Genomic DNA, 17485 nt, shown 5'->3' with positions numbered 1-17485 from the left:
AGCGTGAGGTGGCTGCCCTACCGTTCTTCTCCAATCTCAGCTGGAAGAAGGGATGGGACAGGGCCTCAGAAGGTGTTCATCTCCTCCGCACATAGTAGCCCACAGGACAGCAAGACGTGCTCAAATGCCAGTGTTGGGAGCGTGCTGTCCTTCAGCAGGCTTCATTGCAATCCTATGCACTGCACTCCACACCTCTGCTCTAATTAGTTACAGATGTAAAGGAACTCAAAGACAGGTTTCACTCCTAGCTTTGCATTTACTAAAAGGTCACCAAGCAAGTGTGAATTTTTCCTGTGAACAGAGATATCAAAAGCTAATGAAATCCGAACTCTATCCTTTCCCCTTCAGAGGCTGCTACAGACTCCCACATGTGCTATGCCAGAAAGATTTAGCAGGAAGGCTGAGGGTTACGCATCTCTGCCTTCTACCCATCCTACCAACACTAGCAACTGTGAAGGTGTCACGTGAAAGCAGAATGCTGCACGGTCCATCATCATTTTAGCTGCACCTAGCCCAACATAGACCGACAAGTAGCCCCATGTGCTATTACACACGTACACAAAAGATACACACACTTGTATTTCAAGCAGTAAATACTGATGCCAGTTACATGCATTTCACATTCTGTCTATAAGCAGAGATAAATATACAAAGCCTTGTGCACAACTTCTTCCAAGCATAACATACAAACACATCTTCTAGTGTGTATACAACCACAGCTAGCTACAGCATGTACAAATCCACCTGGAAAGCACAATTATGTACATCCTACTACTCACCGCTGCTAACATGCCATTACAAACTTGCATTCTCATGTCTGTACTCAAACACACACCCTTCCTGACCCCCACCTCTAGGAACGCAAGAAGCCTGGGAATCAATAACCGCTTACAGCCCCTCAATCCAACACTGTCAGCTTTGTTCTCCCCTGTTTACAGTGACAGACAAGCAGACTAAAGATAGAGGACATCAGTATGCAGGGGAGGAGAGGTGGGCACTGTATCAGCATAAGAAGTAGGCAGATGCTGCCGAATCCAGGAGATGCTGTTCTTGCCTCCTGCAACCAACCGAGCAGAGCTGCCACTGTCCCAGAAACCTTCTGCTTTATTCCCAGGACATCAGTGCAGCCAAATAGAACAGAACAGGGCAATAACCATGGGCCATTTTCCTGAAATAACGTAGTTGCACATAAGAAGATTAAAAAAATAACCTAATTCTTATCCGTTTCTGAAGCCCGAGCAATGATCTTGTCTGCATAAAGATGTGCTACGTGATCAGTGTCACACCAAAACAACTTGGTGCCATATCCTGCAGAGGAGACAGCATAAAACTAAATACACTTCAAGCACAGCAGGTCACTTTTAAAATCGTTAAGGTGCTTTGCTGACCTTTTAAAGTGAATGAGCATGCAAATGCAGTGCACCTGAGTATGGTCAAAATCTCTGCCAATGAATTTCAACCAACTTTGCAGCACCCAGAATAACCAAAAAGCTGTCAGTGTTCCCAAAGCCTGCCATGAGCTCTAATCATGTATCTTTGTCACAGCCTCACCTGTGCAACCAGCATCTGAACATCACAGATATACTCAATCTTGGCTCACAACACAGGCTTGTTCTTACAACCCTGATTTTCTCACTGTATCTATATTTAGAGATCTCACTTCTGCATTACGAACAAATCCTATTATGCCAGTCCTGGATCTCTCCTGGGCAGACACCAGCATTAATATAAATATAATTATGGTTGTTTAATAAATGTATGATGTCTGCCCATCTATCTCGTTAAATTAACCACAGGGGTGAATTTTGTATTAGTCCTGACAAGGCCCATTTTCAAAGCTGACATTTAATACCAGTCCCTAGTACAAATCATACTTCGGGGTACACAAATCAAAGGATTTAGTGAGTATCTGTGAGGACTGAATGTGTGAAACCACAGAAGTTTTGGTGGCTAGCTGCAGGTATCCAGTCTGTGCGAGGCATTTACCTGGAGCTGATCAATCAGATAAAAAATTAAAGCCATTTTGGTGTACGTGGAGGTTAGTGGGGTTGTGCTTGACCCAGAAAAAGCTTTAACTTTGACCCCTGGAAGCCCTTCCAATCACCAAACGTACTGGCTTGATCAGAAAAGTGACCTTTCTGTCACTCTTTTGGAGCCAGCCTGAGCCCTGCTTTCAGATCCCATTTATTTCATTCTCCCCCAAGGGAAAAGACAAAAGGGCTGCTTTTAAAAGGTCATTGCAAAATTGGTGTCCAGCTGCCTACTGCAAAATCCATGTGGGGCATCACACTGCAGGGAACAGAGAGCCCATCACATGGCACGATAATTGCTTTCGTCTTTGGTGGAAAGGTTCCTTCAAGTTGAATAGGCTGCAGTGTTGACTCCAGGAGGTGAGCAAGGTACCAAGTTACTCAGGCTTGTTTATGTTGTATTATAGGGCCATCTCTCCTTTTCTCCATCATTGCCAACCAGCGAGGCACATACACTCTGGGTCATCACGACATGATTACACAGCCCTTCTCCCTGACTCAGACAACAGGCAGAGCCAAGCCTATTACTTCTCAAGGCTAGGAAGCAAAATATAAGGAAGGCAATAAGAATGGGACTGAAGGTGTAACACAATGGAAAAAGAGAGTGGCAAGGTAAATACCTCCAGAAGCGCTAGACTCCTCCTCTGCTGTTTTCATGTGGAGTTAGCATTTCAAACTAAATATTCTTCTCTCTCAACTTCCAACTATCTTATAAGATAAAAATAATCTTATAAACTACTAGCTTACCCTCCAAATCAGAACAACTCTCGGCACCTGCAATTTGTTGACCAACAGCCTTTGAAGGCTAAGTAGTATCCTATGGCAAAAGCAAATCCATATATCTATTTTAAGCTGTATTTTATAAAATAAGTAAATAAGTGAACTCCAGCAGGAATAAGCTACTGTAAAGTGGACAACATTTCTGGGCTTTTTTAGCCCCAGTTCCACATAGCTGTACTTCTCTCTCAAACTCATCTGCAATATCTTTCCCATTTGTGGGGCAGAGGGGACAGACTGAATAAACGTGTCTTACAGATGCCAAATCCATGGTAGGTACATAGGGTCCTGAAAAGGAAGTGTGTTGCCTCTGACCTAATAAATCCCAGAGGAAGAAGTGATAAGGGGAATGATAATCGGTATTTAGCATCATCATCATCAAGAACATCCAGAGTGTAACATACCATAATCTTTGGAAAGACTAACAACATTAATGGGTGAAAAAATAAAAATCTCTAAGAGATTAAAGGTACTATTTTAATAAAGGTATCTGTTTAACGATGTTAGCAATGCAATAATTCCTATAATAGTGTTCTAGAGCTTATTTTCTACTTATGGTACCAAATACTTTCTTAATGTTCTTAGTACTGACTGCCATGAATTTTTACTGTTTAGCTTCTTATATACATTTCCTACCTTACATTGGCTGGTATATATTTTCCCCATTTCCTTTGTTCAGAGACAATAAATTCATGGTCTTATCCCTCAGAAGATTATTTTCATCAGCCACAGTTAGGGAAGTGACCTCTACTGTTGTTTACACATTACATCCAGAAATACTAGTAAACAATTAGTGCTAACAAACAAGAAACTGAGACCGAAATAACAGTTTCTTACTATAATCAACCATGTAGATTTTTCATCAATATTATGATTCATTGTCCTCTACACTCCAATTATTGCCTTTTCTTTGCTCCTAAACCAGGATTAGTCTTAACTGAATATTGTCTTCAGTTCCTGATTAGAGAATTGTGCCCTTTTGGATATGTAACAAAATCCTTTTAAAAAAAGAGGACTTAGTTTTCATTCATAACACTTCTGTGTATTTTTTTTCCTCTTGTGATCTGCTTTACCTATAGTATTTCCTCACCTCTGGAAAATCAGCCCTTATTAAGGAAAAAATATACATGAAGACATGTTAATAGGAACACTGTCCTCTGCCAATATTAAATGTAATTGGGTCATGATCACTGGTGTCTAGGTAACCACAAACTCCCACGCCAAAGATTAATTCATCCTTTCCTATTATAATGTAGTCCAAAATAGAGTTACACTGGATACAACATCTTTTGTGTTAGAAAGTAATAATCTGTAACGTCTGGAATCTTTAACAGTATTTACTGCTGCCACATGAAATGTCGGGTATCTCTCACCCAAACTGACGCCCATAGCTACACACTTACTTCTTATATACTGGATACAAGTACTTATGAGGTAACTTACCCCATTTTCCAGTATAATTCAGTGTGCCAAGCAGGCTCATTTTATAGAATTTGTCAGCATATCTGAAATAAGCAGATCTGAAATATCAGTAAACGAAGATGTAACAGACTCTCATTCCCCCCTCTATCCCAGTGACACCTGCTTACAATACCCTTTCTGTCCTTCCCAAGCAGGGGGTAAAGCAGTATCTAGAGATTTTGAAATTCCAAAAATGTACTTTTCCTAGCAGATTTCAATACGGCCAATTACATTATACTTCATCAGCAAGATCTTTCAATTGCTCATTATTCAGATGCTTAGCTATAGTATGTAGACGTTTGAGAAACATATTCCTTCTGCAGTTTTTCCCACACTGGATCAATTTCTTTATGACAAGCTATTTGAGTTTGAACTGCATTTGTTTTCATAGAGCTTGCTTTTTTGTTTTTTCTTTCCCCCTCCTGCCTCGACTTCATTATTATTGTTTTCCTTCATGAAAGATTAGTTCTCTCCCTCCAAAGCGCAAGGGCCCTCATCCATGTGATCTCCATGACCACTGGAACATGGTTCATTTCTCCAAAACATCCGTTATGCAACCAGTGGTTGTGTTCCATCTTTCCCTTCTTCTCTTATTTACAGCTTTAAAAAGCTCTCTAAGAAAATCATTGAGATTTCTCTTTCCTTTTCATCAAGAGCCTCGAAATATTCTATGATACACCATTCCATCTATTACTCTGGCATGTTTTTGTGACATGCTTCATCCAAACTTGCCTTTTTATCTTCCTCATTTGCTCTAGGCAGACAATGCACTGTCACATTACACTTTTGTTTCCTCCTCTGCCCACTTTTTAGGCTCACTTATGACAGCTACTTAAAAATATCTCAATATTTTTTTTTTGCTTTATACCAAAAAGCATTCATGAAAGATATCATTCTAATTCTCTATATGGCAGTAGCTGTCTTAAGTATGCGAGAGAAGAATATCACATATCAGCATGGCTATAAGTAACATCTTGTTTTTTTATTTCTACTATCTTCAGCATCCTCATGTCTGATCCTTCCTCTCTTATGGCATGCATGCAAACAATTTCTGAATCATCCCTGATGTCTGCATTCCTGCAGGTTATATGCTATGCTGAAAAGTCTCTTTCTAGACCACACCTCTTCACTTGTAGATCTCCCACCATCTGGCAGCAAAATGCATCAAAATTTTCTTCCTTGGATAAAAGTTAGAATATAGCACATCCAAGGCAGATCACAGCAGTTTTATTCTTCATCATCCATATGCATTATGCGATAGAGTTTTACCTAAAGATAAATGATAAAATTCCAAATTCCATCCAAAACTCTCCTGCACATCAACTTCTGTCTGAAAGTCCATTCAGCATGAGCATACTTTTACTTTACAAGTATAAGTTTATCACATACAGAAGCACATTTTTCTGCTCTGTTATTCAGAATTAAAGTGTTTGCAATTCAGTTTGGTTTAATTGACTTTAGAAATTAGTTAAGCCAAATTTAATTAGGGCCATCTTAATTCTGCTTCAGAGTGTTGACATGTAGCTTAATGTGGTTTAGCACAGGACTTTCTACTCACACCTTTAGCTAATTCAGAGGCACTTTCCTGCATGTTCTGATATAGACAAACTATTACAGAATTCTGTTTAATTAATTACCAAAAAAAGATTGAAAGGTGACTTGGTTTCATCCTGTAAGTACCTTTAAGATAAAAAACAGCAAGACTTTACTAAAGGTCTTTCTAAACTAGCAAAGAAAAATAACATGAATGTAGCGGAAAACAGCAGGCAGATGAATTTAAATCAGAATAAAGCAATAATATTTAATAGTAACTGACCCCTGGAAAAAAAATATCAGGGGACTAGATGGATTTCCAATCATGCAATGTTCTCAAATCCAGTCTGAATGTTTTTCTACAAAGACTCTTTATACAAACACAGCTTACCGGGCTGACAAGAGCAGGAGAACTAAGCCCCCTTTGCTCTTACAATGACATTGATATATTCATCAAGTCTTCCATCCAGACTTGAGACTTTTGCTGCTGAGTCCTGCTTCATATACCACCAGATGCACATATCTCATACACGTAGAGTGCAGCATGCTGGCCTCTCTGCTATTGCTGATTTGATATTCCCTACCACCTCCTTCCAATGTCTGAAGTCACAGAAAGGGAGAAAGGCTGTGGAGCTGTGCTACATAGAAGGGAGACTACTACTGTCCTCAAGGAGCTGTGATAGAAGCAGATTCTCCAGGTTGGGGGCTCATGCAATACCTACCTTCTCCAGATGGAAAACCTGACCCTACTGAAGGAGAAATCCCCTGCATGGCACACTCTGCAGATATCCCTGAATTATTTTTGATGTTCAGAGTTCCAGGCAAGGGCACATATTTTAATTTAAGTAAAAAGAAATTATCAGTACCCTGCCAGTGAGGAAGGAATTTAATACAGTCAAGGCAGAGGAATAACAGTCAGTCCTGGTATATTGAGTAATTTGAAACAAGCTTTCTGGTGGAGGGTGGGGGGGAGGTGGAAAGGAGGAGGAAAAATAAAAAATAAAAAATAAACTAATACAAAAGTTTGGCATACATGAAAAAATAAATCTGGATTGGAAACAAAACAAAGAAAGCTAGCAAAGAGACAAGAGCTGGGTGGAGCCATAATGCATCTGCAGATTTTGAGACTGGAGACAATGAATCAACCATCTAATTTGATTTTAGAGGAGACCAGACCAGGGTACCTGGGAGCAGGTGACAGAGGCATAAGGATGGCAGTGGACAGGGATAGAGAGCTGACAGACAAAACATCCTGGGAACTACTGCAGCTGTGGGAAGCACATCTTACAAGGATATAGCAACAGGTCAGAACAGAGGAAGAAGGGAGAAGAGATTTCAAAATATAGCTTACACTTAATGTTGGACGGCATATACAGATTATAGGCATCAACTAGTGGAACTAACTGCTGCAGGAAGCTGTTTCTGAGAAGAGATTATGAAAAGGGATGAAAAAGTGCCGTGATTATTCACAGAGAATGTAACTCATTATTTCAAGGTTGCAATAATGATAATCAGGCCTCATGCTGCCATGTATGAAGAGGAGGAGAGGCAGGTCAGGCTGGTAGGATTATTTCCATGTCTTAGTGTAATTGAATCAGCTGCATTACAGGCTGGTTTTGTTCTCTTCTGAGCCATGGCTCTGTATAAGGCAGGATACCTGATTATATGGACCAATGGTCTGATCCAGCACGGCAAATGTTACCATCCTAAGAGGAGCAAAATCAATCTTTGCAGAAAATCCTGTGTGTGAAAGACTTAGAAATTTAGATGCTTCTAAAATCCATGTGGAGTGAAAGACAAACATGACTCTTTTAGTCTGTGCTTTTGCCACCTCTCCATTCTTATTTTCCATGCCTGAGGAGTTCATGATTAGACTAGGAGCTTCATCAAAGGGCAATTTTCAACTGCCAAATAGATTTGTACAATAAATCCACACGGGGCCAGATTAACAAGCAAGAGAGACATCAGAAATCAAAAAGCTAGCTGCTGTAATTCCACAGAAAAGTTGAAAGGATGACGTGCAATGATATTTGGACTTTTAAAGGGACACCATTGAAATATTGCAGTTAGTTTTTATTAGGAATGCTGCTTTTCTATCCCTTATCCTTCCCAGGAGTTTTTCTTCTTTAGCAGACTGAAATCCCATGAGCATTCAAGGTCATGCCACTCAGGATTGCTTAGTGGGCTTCAAATAGAACCGTAACATTTCATCCAGAAAAATCACATACATGTGCATTTCACTGCATTTATCTGATTTGTGTCACCACTCTAATGTTTATAATAGAAAATTAAAAATAATCTTTAACCATCTAGTTCGATTCACTTCTGTAGTTTTCTGTTTGCTCTGATAATTTGTACTGTGAACATAGCCAAGGCTCGAACAAATCCACATCTGAAGGCAAACCAGGTCCCCAGCTATGACCGTAAACTGAATAAATACAATTCAAGGATTAGCCTGATCACAAACAGCTAGTCATTTTCAGCGTTCTGGCACTACAAAAGACTGCTTGGCTTCTGAGCATGGCAGAATTGATTTTTAATATTAGGAGAGTTTGTTCCTCCTTACAGCACATGGAAGGACCCCCTCCCTCGGTTACAAGGTGACAGCATTTGTTGGTTTTGTCTCTGCATAAGTACACTGGTTTTGTTCATTTTCAAATAGTACTACAAACCCAGTATCTTGTCAGCAGGGTGAAAATATGGAGGTCAGCCATTGATTTATATCTTTTTCCCTCACAAAATGCAATCTCTTCTCCATGCAACCTCAAGTGCAATTGCAAATGGATTTTTTTTTTTTTTGCTTCAAGCATCTAGGTTGACCAGATCAGTAATGTCAAAAACCTGGGATTCTATCTAATCCTGCTCTCTCAAATTGTGGAAGATGGGCATGACAGGATACTTGCACTTCTGATTCTATGTAGTCTTGTTACTCATTCCCTTTGTAGAGAAACTGATAACCCTTCTGTCTGTACCTACCGCCTCCTTTCTCAAGTACAGCATTGGCATATGGAAAGACTGGGTTGCAACCAGGTACCTAAGGAAGTGCAAAAGCAGCTGAGGGAGAAAGATCCCATTAAAAAAAAAAAAAAAAAAAAAGAGGAAAAAAAAAAAGCAGAAACATCTGTTGTTTCCAATATACTGTGGGGAAAAAAACCTAGAGGAATATCAATGTTCAAGACCTCAGCCCCAAGGAGTTTGCAATGTCTCTTGGTTTAATAAAAAGTGAACTAACAACTAGGAAATGCTAACATCATTAGCAAGTGAAAAGAATGCAGGAGATTGCAAGGATCTGTTGGAACAAGTACTCCAAGTCTGAGTCCTAAACAGAAGGGGTAAACAGCAGATCTAAGACAACTGTTTCAATTACGTGATGGAAATCATCATGTGGATGGAAAAGGGTGGGCCAAGAAGGAGGTATAGGATTGCTCTGCTTTGCTCTTCCGCATGCCAGCCATGTCCACTGAACCTCAACAGAACTCAGCTTTGCAGAGTCAGGTCTGTTATGATCTCACCTCTGTCATCATTTTTTATTGTGTCATAACTTAACCATATGGCACGGGACCTATTCTCCAGTTATGCAGCCAGTCAGCACCCAATAATCTATCAACAGTAGAGACAAAGGAGTTGATTTAAGATACTACTTCTGCCAAAGGGCTGCAAATTGGGCCAGGCTGTCTGCTAGGGAGCTGGAAAAGCAGACATCCCCTTAGAATCAACATTGAAATGGGTCCCAAAAGGCAGAGAAGTTAGCACATTTTTCATTTCTTTGTGGTTCAGGACTATATTTTTCCTCTTTTTATAACATGTCTTCATGAACAAAATCTTGGTTAGGATATAGCACTTGTATTTTCTGCCAAGTCATGATTTGCATCCTATTTCTTAGCCTGAATGAGTAAGTAGGAGAGAGAGAGAAATGTGATTTGCATGACTCTGAGGTCCTAAAACGGGACCTAAGATCTCACGTTCTTTATCTACAGCCTTCTATCTATTCCATTTTATGCTAATGTTATCTTCAGCATTCTTCTTTCTGCAGATGTGTAATGGAGTGTCTTTACATTGAAGGAGAAGGAACCTAGGGAATGTCTATGCATATAAAATGGCATGAGGACAACGCTCTTGAGCCCAAAGTTATCTTAGCTGCTAGGACCACTCTGTCGCAGCTTGCAGCATCAACCTGGGATGCCTGTGGAGAGTTCTCTTACAGGACTACCTTATTTCACTCAGTACATCCAAACAGGACCAGTTTGGTTATGTGATTGCAAATGAAAAGACATGTAATTTCAGCCTAATCACTATGTTGATCCAGCAATCAACATCACAAACCACACATTTTGGCACTGTTAATAGGGCTGCCCATTTCCAAACTGGGAAAATTCATCAATCCTATGTGAAAATGCTGTGTCAAAAGCTAGTTTTGTGACTAGGATGCCTGTACTAACCTTGGTACACAAGCACTAAATATTGTGGGAAAGTTCAGACCAGGATCATACAGCAAGCTTGAAAGAATAGTGCTGGGAAAGCAGGCTGTGATTTGACTTCCCTGTGGCTCATTCCCACTAGAGATGACTCAAACTCAGTTTGAGGTGTGTTAAAATCACCATGGTGACAGCAATTCTGCACAGACCTTCCCATTTTCTTTAACTAAATGTCTACAGTTAGAATAACTTACTGACCAGGACATAACTAAGGATAAAATCTGGTGCCTCTCCTGGCAGTTTGGCTATTGATAACAGAGCTGGCAGAGGCAGTTTTCTTCCAGACAGCGTCTAAGAGAGAGGGAACACATTCACAAGCTATTCCCAGTGCACTCTTAATACATTCTTTCTTCCTACCAAGACTGTCAAGGTCTCAAATATCTCTCCAAAGCTAACTGTCCAAATCTATCATAATAAAACATCACTGAGCTTAGCAAGTCAGGGGTAGAGCTGGTCCGATATCTCTGGAGAAATAATCAAAATAGAACATAACAATTTAAATTAGTATCTTCATCCATTATCCAGCTAGCATTAGTGATCATTTTTTGTCATGTTTATAAAAAAAAAAATTCCAATTCATCATTCCTTGGGTACACATCAATGATGAGAAAGACTCAAATACTGTTTGCCCATTGCCCCCTGGCACGTGTTGGGTTTTAGTGCTTCCCGAGTACTTTGGAGACAGGGAGGCTGAAGAAAGCTACATATAGGTGTTCATTCTTCTCAATTAATTTTGTCATTCTCCTTTTTCTAGTAACCAGGTGAGTTCAGACACAATGGAACATCCCTTAGTCCCCTAACACTTGAATCTTTCAAGCCAGGAACAGGAAAGCAGATGGCCTGAGTGACAGCTGAAATCCACTGCAGCAGGTACCAAGGAGGACTTTTTCCAAAATCTGTTCAAGGCAACATTCACGGGACACCTCAACAGATGGACTAATGCCCAGTATTTGCCAGGCAACCACCCCTATACTAACTTATTGAAACAGGTAAGGAATTATTCAGTCACCCTGAGAAAACAATTGGGTTTTCTGTACAGCAGCAAACTTGGTCTACTGGATTAAGAGATCATCACTCTTCCAGAGTCACGGAACCCAAACTATTCTATGATTTACATCTTGTGTGATTTTGGTCACGCTTGCCTTAATACAACTGCCTTGTTACCCATCAAGAAAGATGAGACCAGCGAGGATAATCCTGCTGACAAACTCCAGTTTTCTTGGAAATATAAGGGCCAACGAATCCTTACAAAGTTCTCACAATTCTGTGATTTGCTTTTCCAAACAATCTGAGAGAACCGAAGTCAGCACACCTTCAAACTCCTATTGTTTAGTGTGGCATAAACCAAACAGATCTAAGCACAATTAAGCATGTGATTTCTTAGCTAGCATTCTGTTAAATAATTAAAACAAACAAACAAATAAAAAAACCACCTAATGAGGGAAGATCTTGCAGTAGTTCATATAAGAATCTAAAAGTCTCCAAGGAAGACAAACACCCACTACCTCCTGGTTTGTTTGCTCAGAAACCTTTTCTCTCCTCTTCCCCCACATGCCTTTCCTCACTTCCAAAATGCCATTAACCCTTACATAGTTTTATGAAGTATGGCCCACAAGCCTAAAAGGTACAATTAAAATACCTTACAAATGGAATCACCAATCAATTAGTGCAAAAGGTTAGTGGAAATAAAAGAAGCAGGAAAAGAAAGCAAGTAGGATGCAAACTTCTGCCTTGGGTAATAAATTAAGGAAACAAAACAAACAAAACCCTTAATTTCAACCTTCAGTCCTTAGATTACTATTAGATAACTTTTTTTTTCCCTATACTTTTCTTGCTGTTACAGCTGCTTCCAATTTGAGCCACTTTGGACCGGAACTAGCAGCAGAACTATCAGAAAGAAAATCATTCTTATTCTCAGCATCTGCTTTTGAATGAAATCCCCAGAGCACAGAGGGTCAGCTAAACACATACATTTTAGAGATGATTTTTTTTGAAAAGACTCTTTTGAATGCTTTTGAGTCTTCCCATACTCAGGAAGTGTAAGCCCTGAGGGAAAAAAAAAGAAATCAGAAATGAAGAAAAGTCTGTCAGACTTGCAAAGATGATGTAAGTATTTTCCAGAAACATATACCAGAAAGCATAGAATATATCCTATTTCTTTACTTTTCCTTTCTGCAAGTACTTATCTAATATGCTTTATGGCAAGAATATTGCTGAAACAATTTCTGTTGGTGGCTGAATACTGGCAAGAGGCCAAATGAAAATTATTTGTAAGTTTGTACACCAGGCTTCCAATTACAAGAAAAACATACATCTTACTGGAGAACAGAAGCAGTATCATGTGACCTGCAAACTCGATCAAAACAACTCAATTTCTGGCTATTAACTGTAATAAACTGCTTATTAATAAAGCATACATAAAAATTCCTCATAGAAATTTGGTAAGTAATCTCAAACAGTAAGGAAGAAGGAGAAAATATTTCAGTGCCTACAAATAGCTATAAAGAAATAGTGCTCTAATTCAATGGACAAATCATACATTAGTAACAATTTGGCTAATCTGGGCAGAAACAAGTGAAGCCAGAAAAGTCCATGTCTGAAGGAGCAGAAAGAGGAGAAGCTTTCATCTTGGCATATTGCTTTAGTTCAGCCACACTTCCATGGTCAGTCACCGCTTTATCACTCATTTTAAATAATTCAGCCCACGTTAGCCAGGCTAAAGGGGATGAATAATATCAGATCTTCCAGTTTATTAGACTAACTCCCATCCCTTTTGTTCAAAGACTTTTTGAATTACTATCAAGAAAGTCTTAGGAACTCTATGGTCATGATGCTTGGTGCTGCTCTGTCTGCTTCCAGTGTCTCTACAAAGGGATGGCTTTTACCGCTAATCAAGTCTGATGAGAAAGTTTGGGGTGTCTAATTCCTCTAACTTAGAAGCATTAGACTGGACAGGAAAAAAAAAATAAATCTTTTTTTTTTCTCAGCTTTCCCAAAGGCTTTCTTCAAAGAGAAGAAGTAAAAGCTCCTTCAAAGGGCATTGTCAAGATATCTGCAATAATTTTAAAATTCATTTGTTACTCCTTGTTGTTTAGAAACCCTTCAAAGGAAGAAACCACAATTTATTTCCGTTAGCACTACATCTCCTCCACCAGGCACAACGTGCTCAGGAAAATGCTTTTCCAACATCGCATGTACTCACAGACGATGAGGCTGAATTTTTGAGAGATGCACCATATTACCAAGACATCTAGTTTGGAACTCAGCTGTATACCATCGCACAAGAGATGTTAACTTGTAGGATGACAGATGGAACAGCACAGTGCAATACTCTATAGAAGGGTCTTAATTAGTAGGCCAAGTAAGAAGGAATCAAGAAGAATGGTGAAAGTGTAATACAATGGAACAATGTTAACAGCAAAGAGATATGAAAGTTTAAAAATTAATCACACAAGAAACTCAGGAAAATGTCAATATATGTTACTGGAGATTCGATTCTTTTGGGGCCATAACTGCACCTGTACTCAGTAGAACTTCTTACAGTACAGCTTTGCATTCGGTCTTTTAAAAACCAAAGATGAGAAAGGGCTCTACATCCCACAGAAGAAATACAGCAATAAAAATCACATGGTGAGCTGGAGGGGTAAAAGCTCAATGAGGGAGGGCTGCAGGCTGCCCTCACAAGAGAAAAGAAATGGTAAGCAGTTTCTTCCCCCTCTCCCCCCAAATTGTTTTCTGTTTTGACCATAGGGCTGTAAACTGGCAGAAGCAGGAGAGATAATTCCCTGTGGAAATTGGCTGCTTTGTTTTTAAGCAGCTTTCGAATGGAAAAACTGCTTGTCTAAGACTGAATTGGCCAATCCAGACAACATGAAAAAGTGTTGGATATTTTTTCCTCTTCTTTTCTTCTTAGGCTGAACAAAACCTTAGATAAGATCAATAGTTTCTTTAGTTTTATGTTTTGCTTCCTTAAGGGTAGTTCACTTATTGTGTTTCCATTGATCATACAGATAGGGAGATGCAGAGACAAACCATCACTTTTCTCTTTTCATTTCCGCCCTCCTCCCCATTTGAAATCAAATGACTTTTAAACGAGGCTGGGGTCACTACTCTTTCTCATTTACATATCAATAGTACCAAATTCCTGCCTTACCTTTCAGTCACTAGACTATTTTAAAAACGAAGATGAACTTCAATCCAGGAGAGGACAAAAACTCTAGCAGCAGCATCTTTCCCGGACTCTCCATCAGAAAAACTAGGTTCTGGTGTACCTCAGCCCTTCCCTCAACATTGCTCTGTGGTGAGAGGGGGCACACTTACCAGCCTTGTGCAATTAATATTTTAACCTTTCGCAGCCTCTATAAGGCTTTCTTGCTCTTCCTAAATCCTTCGCACAATCCCTATCAGATGCCTCTGTGCAACTCCGAGCATTCTATCTGTGCTCACAGCCAGCAAAGCAGCTACTTGAATGAATTACTTTCATCACTTATAAGCAAGAAGAGAGCTAAAGACCAGGATTGCTGTGCTCTGTTAGAAGTTTGGCCACTGATTTATTGAATGATGCTGGATTCGGGAGCCGCTGCTGCATATAATGAGGTGTTTCAAATCCTAGCTGCTGTTTGTACTGTACTTTAAGGTATGAAAGTATCAAGACCGTAAGGGCATGCTTGTCCAGAGGAGATTCTAGATATATCCCTACAGAGAGATCAATCCCTATGCAATTAAGAAAATGATTCTATTCAGTTGAATACAAATCTACTAATCCAAATATCAGAAAGCTCTAAATATAGGATGCTGACATCTCCTGCCTTAGCATTAGTCTCAGTCTATTGTTTACACACACATCAACTTGAGGGTCCAAGACTGAAGAACTCAGGCTGAAGTCTCTAGAAAAACGTGACCTCCTGTGTGATTAATTTCCAGTTTACAGGAGTAATTTCAGGGCTTCCAGATATTAATGAAGTAGTTTTGGCTTGATAGACGGAAGCTGAGTATTAAGTGGTATTATGCAATGAAATCTTCAGGTCAGCCTGTCAAGTCCGTACCCTAAATAATCCACTTATAAAAACAAGCAAACAAGCAAGCACTATCCAACTCTGAAGATCAGTAAAAGGAAGAGGAAATAGTCTATTAATATCAATTACGTGAAAGGGATAGCTTATTTATTTACATGCAGCGCCAGCATAAATGTCAACATAAGAAATTATATTCCATTTTGATACTAACAAGTTGCATACTTAGTGTACTTGGAAAAAAATGAGTGGAAATATCTTTAAAGCTGCCTGAATTGGAGAAACTGCAAAAAATGTTTGTTTTATACTTATGATGAAGAAGTGATAAAGAAACGTCCCCTCATGGGAATATTTTTGTATCCTCCATCTTTGAGATTAATGATAATCCTAAACAAAGGGAAAAAAAAGTATATACAATCTCAAAAATAACCCAGTGATCCAACGGTGACACAGCTTTTCAGGGTATTCAGAATGGAAATTTCAGAACCACTTTACAGCCTACAGACTTCCTTATGGGCCATGAGAACATTGGATTCTGTCACCAGTGACAAGCCCTCATATGTCAACTTGCTCCTGTCCTCAGTGGCTGCCTGTGGTTCTGATCAGTGATTAAAAAGAGGACAAGAAAGAATGTAGAAAAGAATTTCATGCATTTTAAAGGATTTATTTAAAAAAAAAAAAGAATCCTGAACCATCTGCATTAGGTCTTTCTGCTTATTTTTGGTGCCTCTATTGTATAATACAAGGCCCCTGTGGATGGTGCAGTGCTTAAATGCAGCATTTGAATGTGGTATTTAATGTTCTCTTCCTAGTAATTCAAGCATCTAATGCACAAAATAAGCAAATTTGGGTTAAAGACCTCACAGATGCTGAAGGAGAAGGAGAAGAAATCATTAGATATTGATACAATCTGATGTGTTATTGTTTTTGTGTTACTGTGGTTATCTAGGAAATGATTTAAATCTCCTCCATGGAGATCACTAGGAGTTTTGTCAGTGACTTCAGTCAAGGCACTTTGTCCCCCACTGTCTGAAAAAGATTCAAAACCGCTGTCTTGACCTGTGGTGCCTATTAAAAAACCATTAGCACTTCTCAGGAGTAGGGAGTGTTAGATGTAATGCCCAGGGCAATTATATTCGCTTTCTTTAAACTGTCTGTCGTTTTTTTTCTTCTGCCTTTCCTGTCTTGGAATTGATATGTGTAGAGGAGAGCACGGTTAAAACAGCAGCTGAGTACTTCCTAGCTACATTCGACTGAAAAGTAAAAAGATTAGTATAGAGCTTCCAAAGATAATCATTTGAATGTCTTATTAATTAATTGTTATTTGTAATAATGGCTCTTTCCTTAATGGTCTTTTGGGATTATTAACTGCTTATTAATGCTGTATAGATAAGGATTGCTCCCTAGTGGGAGAAATGAGGTGGAATATGGAAGCCTTTCAATGAAAGCAACAGGTCTGGGAAAGGAACAAGAGAAATAATTCACCATTTAAGCGAATGGAGAATTGTGATCGCTCAAATGCAATTACCAGAGTTCATCCTGTGTACTTAAAAAGTGCCAGGAGATCTCACAGACTGATCTCGCTAATGCATTCAGTATGATTACAGCCCTTTCTACCAACAATGGAACCTCCTTTGATGGGGAATTCGGGTCTGTCTAGATCACAGGCATACCCTGAGCTCATGGACAGCTGTCAAAATAAGCCTTAGATTAGCTGCCTTCAGCTGTCAGTAACAGGCAACTCCAAATGCAGGACTCAGTGCGGGCTCTTAAATTTAGCCAGGTGAATGCTCAGATAGCTCGCCTGTACCAAAAAGCTTGATGCCACTAGTATTCAAGTGAATTACCTTAGAACTAGGCCCAAAGATGTCCATATCCCCTGCCAATACATTTTTTACAACACTGTGAATGTCCTCATAAGGATAAGTGCCCTGTATCATCTCAAAACCAGTCCTTTCTTCAGCAAAATGCTTTCGGCTCCAGATTGGAGTTTCTTTTTGTTTCACTGCTTAATGAAACCTCAGAGCAATGACTCTAGTTTCCTGTCATGGAAGGTAAAAGAGTGAGGGATAATGGAAAGATTACACTGAGGAGAAACGCAGAAGCATGACTACCACGGGTCTGGACAGAGCAGACAATGCTAAGCATCAAGACAATGGCTGTCCTCTCTGCTTTACCCTTCCAAGCCCATGAGATG

The 17485-nt window shown here is 39.5% G+C and overlaps 1 protein-coding gene across 1 annotated transcript in view; it reads right to left on the bottom strand.

Moving 5' to 3' along the window:
- AGBL1 (AGBL carboxypeptidase 1) overlaps positions 1-17485 on the bottom strand; it is a gene marked incomplete at its 5' end in the record, with an annotated part of 274352 nt that overhangs the window by 110167 nt on the left and 146700 nt on the right. The window lies entirely within an intron of this gene.

The sequence above is a fragment of the Chlamydotis macqueenii genome, chromosome 12 (assembly GCF_036417535.1).
Source record: "Chlamydotis macqueenii isolate bChlMac1 chromosome 12, bChlMac1.mat, whole genome shotgun sequence".
NCBI classification, from domain to species: Eukaryota; Metazoa; Chordata; class Aves; order Otidiformes; family Otididae; genus Chlamydotis; species Chlamydotis macqueenii.
Note: the sequence above shows the minus strand (reverse complement) of the source record. Positions and strands in the feature narration are given on the sequence as shown.